Consider the following 6,916-nt stretch of genomic DNA (forward strand, 5'->3'; position numbering starts at 1 on the left):
GCCCCCCTACCCGGTACCAAGCATAGCTTATAACATCAGGTAGGAGGGTATACGCTCTACTCTACGACCGTATGCGGTCATCCCAAGACAAACAAAAACCCCAGACTCTACCCCACCCCAGAGGAGAGAGCAGCAGACTCCTCAGCTCGGACTCTACTGTCCTTGGAGGTGAGGACCCTAACCGAGAAGCTGGAAAATGCATTCCAAGCTCTCGGCGTACTCGTAACATGGGACACAAGGGTCTCCACCTCCAACGAGGGCACACCTAAAGCATCACAGAGTTCTGCTCTTTCGCATTCCCACAGGGGACACCACAACAGCGTGTGCTCCGCCGTATCTGCGACCGGATTCGGGGAGCACCAGCAGTCGGGAGTCGCCCTGCGGCCCACCCTCGCGCGATGACTCATGAAACTACCATGCCCCAGGAGCATCTGGGAAACATGGTAGTTCAAGCTTCTACAATTAGCAGCCAGCCAGGACCGGATGTCCGGGATGAGGCGGTGGGTCCACCTACCCCGACCATCCAAGTCCCATGCTGCCTGCCATCTCTCTACTAAATTAGCCCTCGCCAATCTCCGCGCTTCGGCCACGCCAGCCGAGGAGCCACCCGCACGCGACGCATCGTACACCTCCCTGCGCTCCAAAGCTAAAAGATGGGCCGGTGGTATGCCCGAGATTACTAATAGCGCACAGGACGAAGCCGTACGACACGCGCGGGAAACCCTCAGCGCCATGACCCTCTGCGTGGAGATTAGGGACCTCGCAATGGTTGGGCGAGAGGCAGCCTCAGCCCAGCAAGGCGCCCCGTAAAGAAGAATGCTGTGCACTAAATTCGTGTACAACATCCTTCCCGAGACCCCCGACCCACCCACGTTCGGCAATAAATTACTCAACGCCCACCCAGACTTTTTGGCTTTTCCCACCATGCAATCAATGTGAAACTTGAAGGAAAGACGACGATCCAACCACACACCGAGGTATTTCGCCCGCGGGGAGACGGAAACCGTCTCGCCCCCGACCGAAAACCGCGGAGCCCGATCAGATCGCCTCCTAGAGAAGAAAACAGCCTCCGATTTAGAGACGTTCACCTCCAGGTTCCTCCCCTCAAGCCACAGAACGATACGCGACAAAGCCCTGTTAGCCTTCAACTGCAAGGACCCGACGCTTCCCGCAGACACACACAATGCCGTATCGTCCGCGTAACAAGTCAACGTGCAGCCCTCCGGGAGACTCAACCGCAGCAGACCGTCGAAACAAATGTTCCACAGGAGAGGTCCTAAGACCGATCCCTGCGGAACACCCGCCCCAACGCGCCACTGCCGTCCAGCGCACTCAATGACCCGGTCCCCCAGGTAACTGCGGACTATATCCACAATCACCCCCGGGACCGCGCCATTGGCGGCCAGGGCCTCCAAGATGGCCGCATGCGACACAGAATTGAACGCGTTCTTAATGTCGAGAAGGATTACGGCCACGCGTTTGCTCCGGTACACAGACCCCCGAAGGGCGATCCGAATAAAATTCTGGACAGCCGATACGGCATCCATGGTACTTCTACCAGGACGGAACCCGTATTGACCGTCCGCGAGAGGTGCGACCCCCTCATAAACCTCCGTAAGACGAGCGACAACTACCCTCTCGAACAACTTCCCCACCACCGGTTGGAGAGATATGGGTCTGAAGCCCCCGATCCCTTTCGGGATTAGGACAACCCTCGCCCTCCTCCAGATAGCGGGAAAGTCGCCGAGTTCCAGGCAGCTGTTGAACAACCGGGCAAAATCAGCGGGGCAGCTCATTGCTGCAACCTTAACCACTTCCGGGAGAATGCTATCGACACCAGGGGCCCCCTTTGCAGGGGACCTCCCGGCAGCCATGACAATCTCTGCTTCCGTGATGAGATCAGACTCCAAGATCGGCCTGGTGTTACCGCGAACCACGAATGGAACGCCCCCAGGCCTCACTTGCGACGTCGAGAAAAGACTCTCAATCGCAACCACCGTCTCAGACTCCGTCAGACTAGCAGATGTCTGTCTCTTCAATCTCTTGTAGGCCACCCAGAAGGGGCGACCCCAAGGATCTGCCTCCACTTCATTCACCAGCGCCAACCATGCGGCCCGCTTCCTCTCGCGTATAGCGGAGGAGAAAGCGGTTCTCGCCGACTTATAGGCTTCGCGCAAGTGAACTTCCGTATTGGCACCCCTCGACCTCGACCACCTCCTGCGGGCAGCATTCGCTGCCTTACGGAGACGGTCGAGGTCCTCACACCACCAATACGCTGCTTTCCAGCGCTTGGCAGTTCCGTGAGCCCTGGGCATAGAAGCGTCGGACGCCCCGACGAGTCTCCGGAGATAACCCTCCGGCGAGACGCCCGAGCCATCACCGCCGACGTCCGCCCCGGCCCTCCCCCGCCCGGACGGAGGGGAAGCCGAGCTGCTCGAGGCTATTCCCCACGCAAATGCCAATTCGCATAAGAGTGGGTCGAACCTCGAGCGAACCCAGCGCACCCCCCGCTCCGGCGAGGCAGGGCCAGGACCCTCATCCGTGAGAATCCACTGGATGAAGCGGTGATCGCTCAGAGTCTCGTCATCGAGCACCTCCCAAGAGACTACTCTCGAGGCGATCGACGACGATACCCAGGTGAGATCTATTATACTACCACGGTCGCCTGAGACGAAGGTCGGAGAACGACCTCGGTTGAGCAATGTCAACCCGAGCTGACCGCCCCATTCCTCAACAAGCTCTCCACGTCGGTTAGTGCAACCGGATCCCCATGATGTCGACCACGAGTTGAAGTCTCCACCAATGAGGACCGGAACCCCATGCTCCCTGACACTCCCCGCCAAGTCCTCCAGGAAAGCCTCGAACTCCCCGATGGGGGCATTAGGGGTAAAGTAAACACTGTACACCCTAATGTCCCCAACGAGAGACGAACAAAACCCACGACCGGACGAGACGGATGCCAGTTTGCACGAAGCACCGGGCAGCATAGCCGAATCCCCCCCGACATCCTCCAAGCCGGTGCTTGAGAAATTACTATTCCTATGCTGCTCTGAGACAAGGCAGACCGTGTACTCGCCAGAGTACGTGCAATGGACGGCCAAGTCCTGAGCAGATCGCGAACGATTGACATTGATCTGGAGACCCTTCATGTACGTCTCGATCCTCTCCACACCCCGATCGATCCGCACGCTGAAGAGCCCCCAGCGTGATCATGCGCAAGCCCCGAGTCCCTACAGGCGAGACAACAAGGAGAACCCCTACAACTGGCAGAGGCATGACCCCCCTCCCCGCATCTCCAACACAGCCCCGAACGGTCTGTGCTGAATTTGCAGCTACCCGAGGTGTGACCGAAGTGGTGACACCTCTTGCACCGTACGATACTGGTCGCAGGGCGAACCCTGCAGACCACCCACCCAACGCGAACGCGCCCAAGCCGCAACAACTTGCCAGCCACCTCGGGTGGCATGGAAGCGCCGACGGCCCAGGAGCCCCCACCAGTTCTTCGCGGCGCGGAGACTCTAACCCCGGCTGCCTCCTCGCCCAGTGCGGCCAGAAGGGCCGCACGCACATCCTCCCCGGACGAAACCCCATCGAGGTCCCGGATCTCCACCCTCTCCATCGGAGAGAGAGCAGAGACCGGAATCCCGTTACCCAACGCCTCCGCGAGCGTGGACGCGGAGCCCCCTCCCTTATTCAGCTCAATCAGGAGGTCTCCCCTGCGAGTCCTCCTGATCGACCTGACCTCAACCCCGACCTTACCGGGGTCCACCCTTTCCTTCAGCAACCTCATCGCCCCCCATACCCATCCGACCCGCACGCTACGAGCACGGCCTGGGCACGGGGACGACGAGGAGATCCCCCAACCCTACCCGAATGAGGAGGACGGGATATCGGGGCCGGCCCCAAATCCCTCCTCCCCTTTCCCTTCCGCCCAGCCACGACCGACCATTGCACCCCCTCCTCCTGCGGAGGAGATGCCGTAGCCACTGGTGTCGGGCCAGCTGCCCCAGAGGCCCCCTCCTTCGGCGGAGAAGGCGTCCCCAGGGCAGCTCCCCTTTTCGCGCCCCTTTCCCTATTGCCGCTTCCACCCGACTTAATCGAAACCCCCCTCCCCCCTTTAGAAGTCGGTGGAAGCGGAAGCGACGTCTGCGTACCCTTATTCTTCAGCGCTGGCCGTTGCACCTCTTCTCGCGCTTCGTCCCGCTCCCTCGTCTCAAGAAGCACAGGGAGAAGTGACCCACAATCCTGGGTCGCAGCTCCCTGCACCTCCTGCACAGCGGAGACGACGAGATCCCGCAGGTCCCTCACTTTTCCCTGGATGCTCCTCCTGACGCCCTTTCTCCCGTCCGTGAGTCCAAGAAGCTCCGTCATTGCTACTGACATACGCTGGATGAGCGTATGCAGTTCCTGCGCACTTTTGTCACGGGCCTCCAGGCGCAGCCGCACCTCCTCCAAGTCCATGGCTCTGGAGCCCGATCCTGCGCTAACGCCGTTACCTGTAGGGGAAGAATAAGAAGAAGTTTGGTTTTCCATAAATTAATAAATAATCACCAGCATGCGGAGCGTCTCCGAACGCGCCGCCTCAGGAAGTGGAGGGGTGATCACCATGATGCCTACCTCCATCAGACACCATGGCTTGGGTCTCAAGCCCGGGGACAAACATCCAGGCCGCCTTACACCTTCTTCCATCACTGGCATTCCGCATACCTCCGTGGGCAGACGGTGCGTAGACACCGGGATCCGACACGAGCACGACCTTACTGGAATCATCCACACATCCCTTTCGGGCAGTGTCAACACAGAGGCCGTACCCGTGTCCCCTGAAATGGGTGAAATGAGAAAAGTGATGTTATGGGGCCCTCGTCCGGAATCCGTACGACGGCAGATGACACATGAGAATGAAATGAGGCGAGGGTGAGAATACCATTTTGGTTCGCGACTGCTTATTCGTCCGTATGAAACGGCTTATTTCGCAGCTAACCGGCATATCTGTCGGCCGTCCCCCTATCCGCCACCCGGGGACGCGCCTGGTAGCGTGGTAAACCGCCCCAGGAATGCGAGTTACCCTAGTCCCATATAAGTACTCCCTGACCCCAAGTGAGTTACACTAGTCCCATATGAGTACACCCTGACCCCAAGTGAGTTACCCTAGTCACATATAAGTACTCCCTGACCCCAAGTGAGTTACCCTAGTACAATATAAGTACTCCCTGACCCCAAGTAAGTTACCCTAGTCCCATATAAGTACTCCATGATCCCAAGTGAGTTACCCTAGTCCCATATAAGTACTCCCTGACCCCAAGTGAGTTACAATAGTCCCATATAAGTACTCCCTGACCCCAATTGAGTTACCCTAGTCCCATATAAGTACTCCCTTACTCCAAGTGAGTTACCCTAGTACAATATAAGTACTCCCAGACCCCAAGTAAGTTACCCTAGTCCCATATAAGTACTCCCTGACCCCAAGTGAGTTACACTCTTCCCATATGAGTACACCCTGACCCCAAGTGAGTTACCCTAGTCACATATAAGTACTCCCTGACCCCAAGTGAGTTACCCTAGTACAATATAAGTACTCCCTGACCCCAAGTAAGTTACCCTAGTCCCATATAAGTACTCCATGATCCCAAGTGAGTTACCCTAGTCCCAAATAAGTACACCCTGACCCCAAGTGAGTTACACTAGTCCCATATAAGTACTCCCTGACCCCAAGTGAGTTACCCTAGTCCCATATAAGTACTCCCTTACTCCAAGTGAGTTACCCTAGTCCCATATAAGTACTCCCTGACCCCAAGTGAGTTACACTAGTCCCATATGAGTACACCCTGACCCCAAGTGAGTTACCCTAGTCACATATAAGTACTCCCTGACCCCAAGTGAGTTACCCTAGTACAATATAAGTACTCCCTGACCCCAAGTAAGTTACCCTAGTCCCATATAAGTACTCCCTTACTCCAAGTGAGTTACCCTAGTACAATATAAGTACTCCCAGACCCCAAGTAAGTTACCCTAGTCCCATATAAGTACTCCCTGACCCCAAACGAGTTACCCTAGCCCCTTTATAAGTACTCCCTGACCCCAAGTGAGTTACCATAGCCCCTTTATAAGTACTCCCTCACACAAAGTGAGTTATCCTAGCCTCTTTATAAGTACTCCCTGACCACAAGTGAGTTACCCTAGTCCCAAATAAGTACACCCTGACCCCAAGTGAGTTACCCTAGACCTAAATAAATACTCCCTGACCCAAAGGGAGTTACCCAAGACCCTTCATTATTACTCCCTGACCCCAAGTATGGTATCCTAGTGCCATATAAGTACTCCCTGATCCCAAGTGAGTTACACTAGTCCCATATAAGTACTCCCCGACCCCAAGTGAGTTACACTAGTACAATATAAGTACTCCCTGACCCCAAGTAGGTTACCCTAGTCCCAAATAAGTACTCCCTGACCCAAAGTGAGTTACCCAAGACCCTTTATTATTACTCCCTGACCCCAAGTAAGTTACCCTAGTCCCAAATATGTACTCCCTGACCCAAAGTGAGTTACCCAAGACACTTTATTATTACTCCCTGACCCCAAGCGAGTTACCGTAGCCCCTTTATAAGTACTCCCTGACCCCAAGTGATTTACCCTAGTCCCATATAAGTACTCCCTGACCCTAAGTGAGTTACCCTTATCACATATAAGTACTCCCTGACCCTAAGTGAGTTACCCCAGTCACATATAAGTACTCCCTGAACCCAAGTGAGTTCCCCTAGTCCCTTTATAAGTACTCCCTGACGCCAAGTATGGTACCCTAGTCCCATATAAGTACTCCCTGACTCCCAAGTGAGTTACCCTAGCCCCATTATAAGTACTCTCTGACCCCAAGTGAGTTACCCTAGTCCCATATGAGTACTCCCTGACACCCAAGTGA

This window comes from Prorops nasuta, unplaced genomic scaffold (assembly GCF_024137725.1).
Source record: "Prorops nasuta isolate Cenicafe-Biocafe unplaced genomic scaffold, Cenicafe_Pnas_1.2 PNAS00058, whole genome shotgun sequence".
NCBI classification, from domain to species: Eukaryota; Metazoa; Arthropoda; class Insecta; order Hymenoptera; family Bethylidae; genus Prorops; species Prorops nasuta.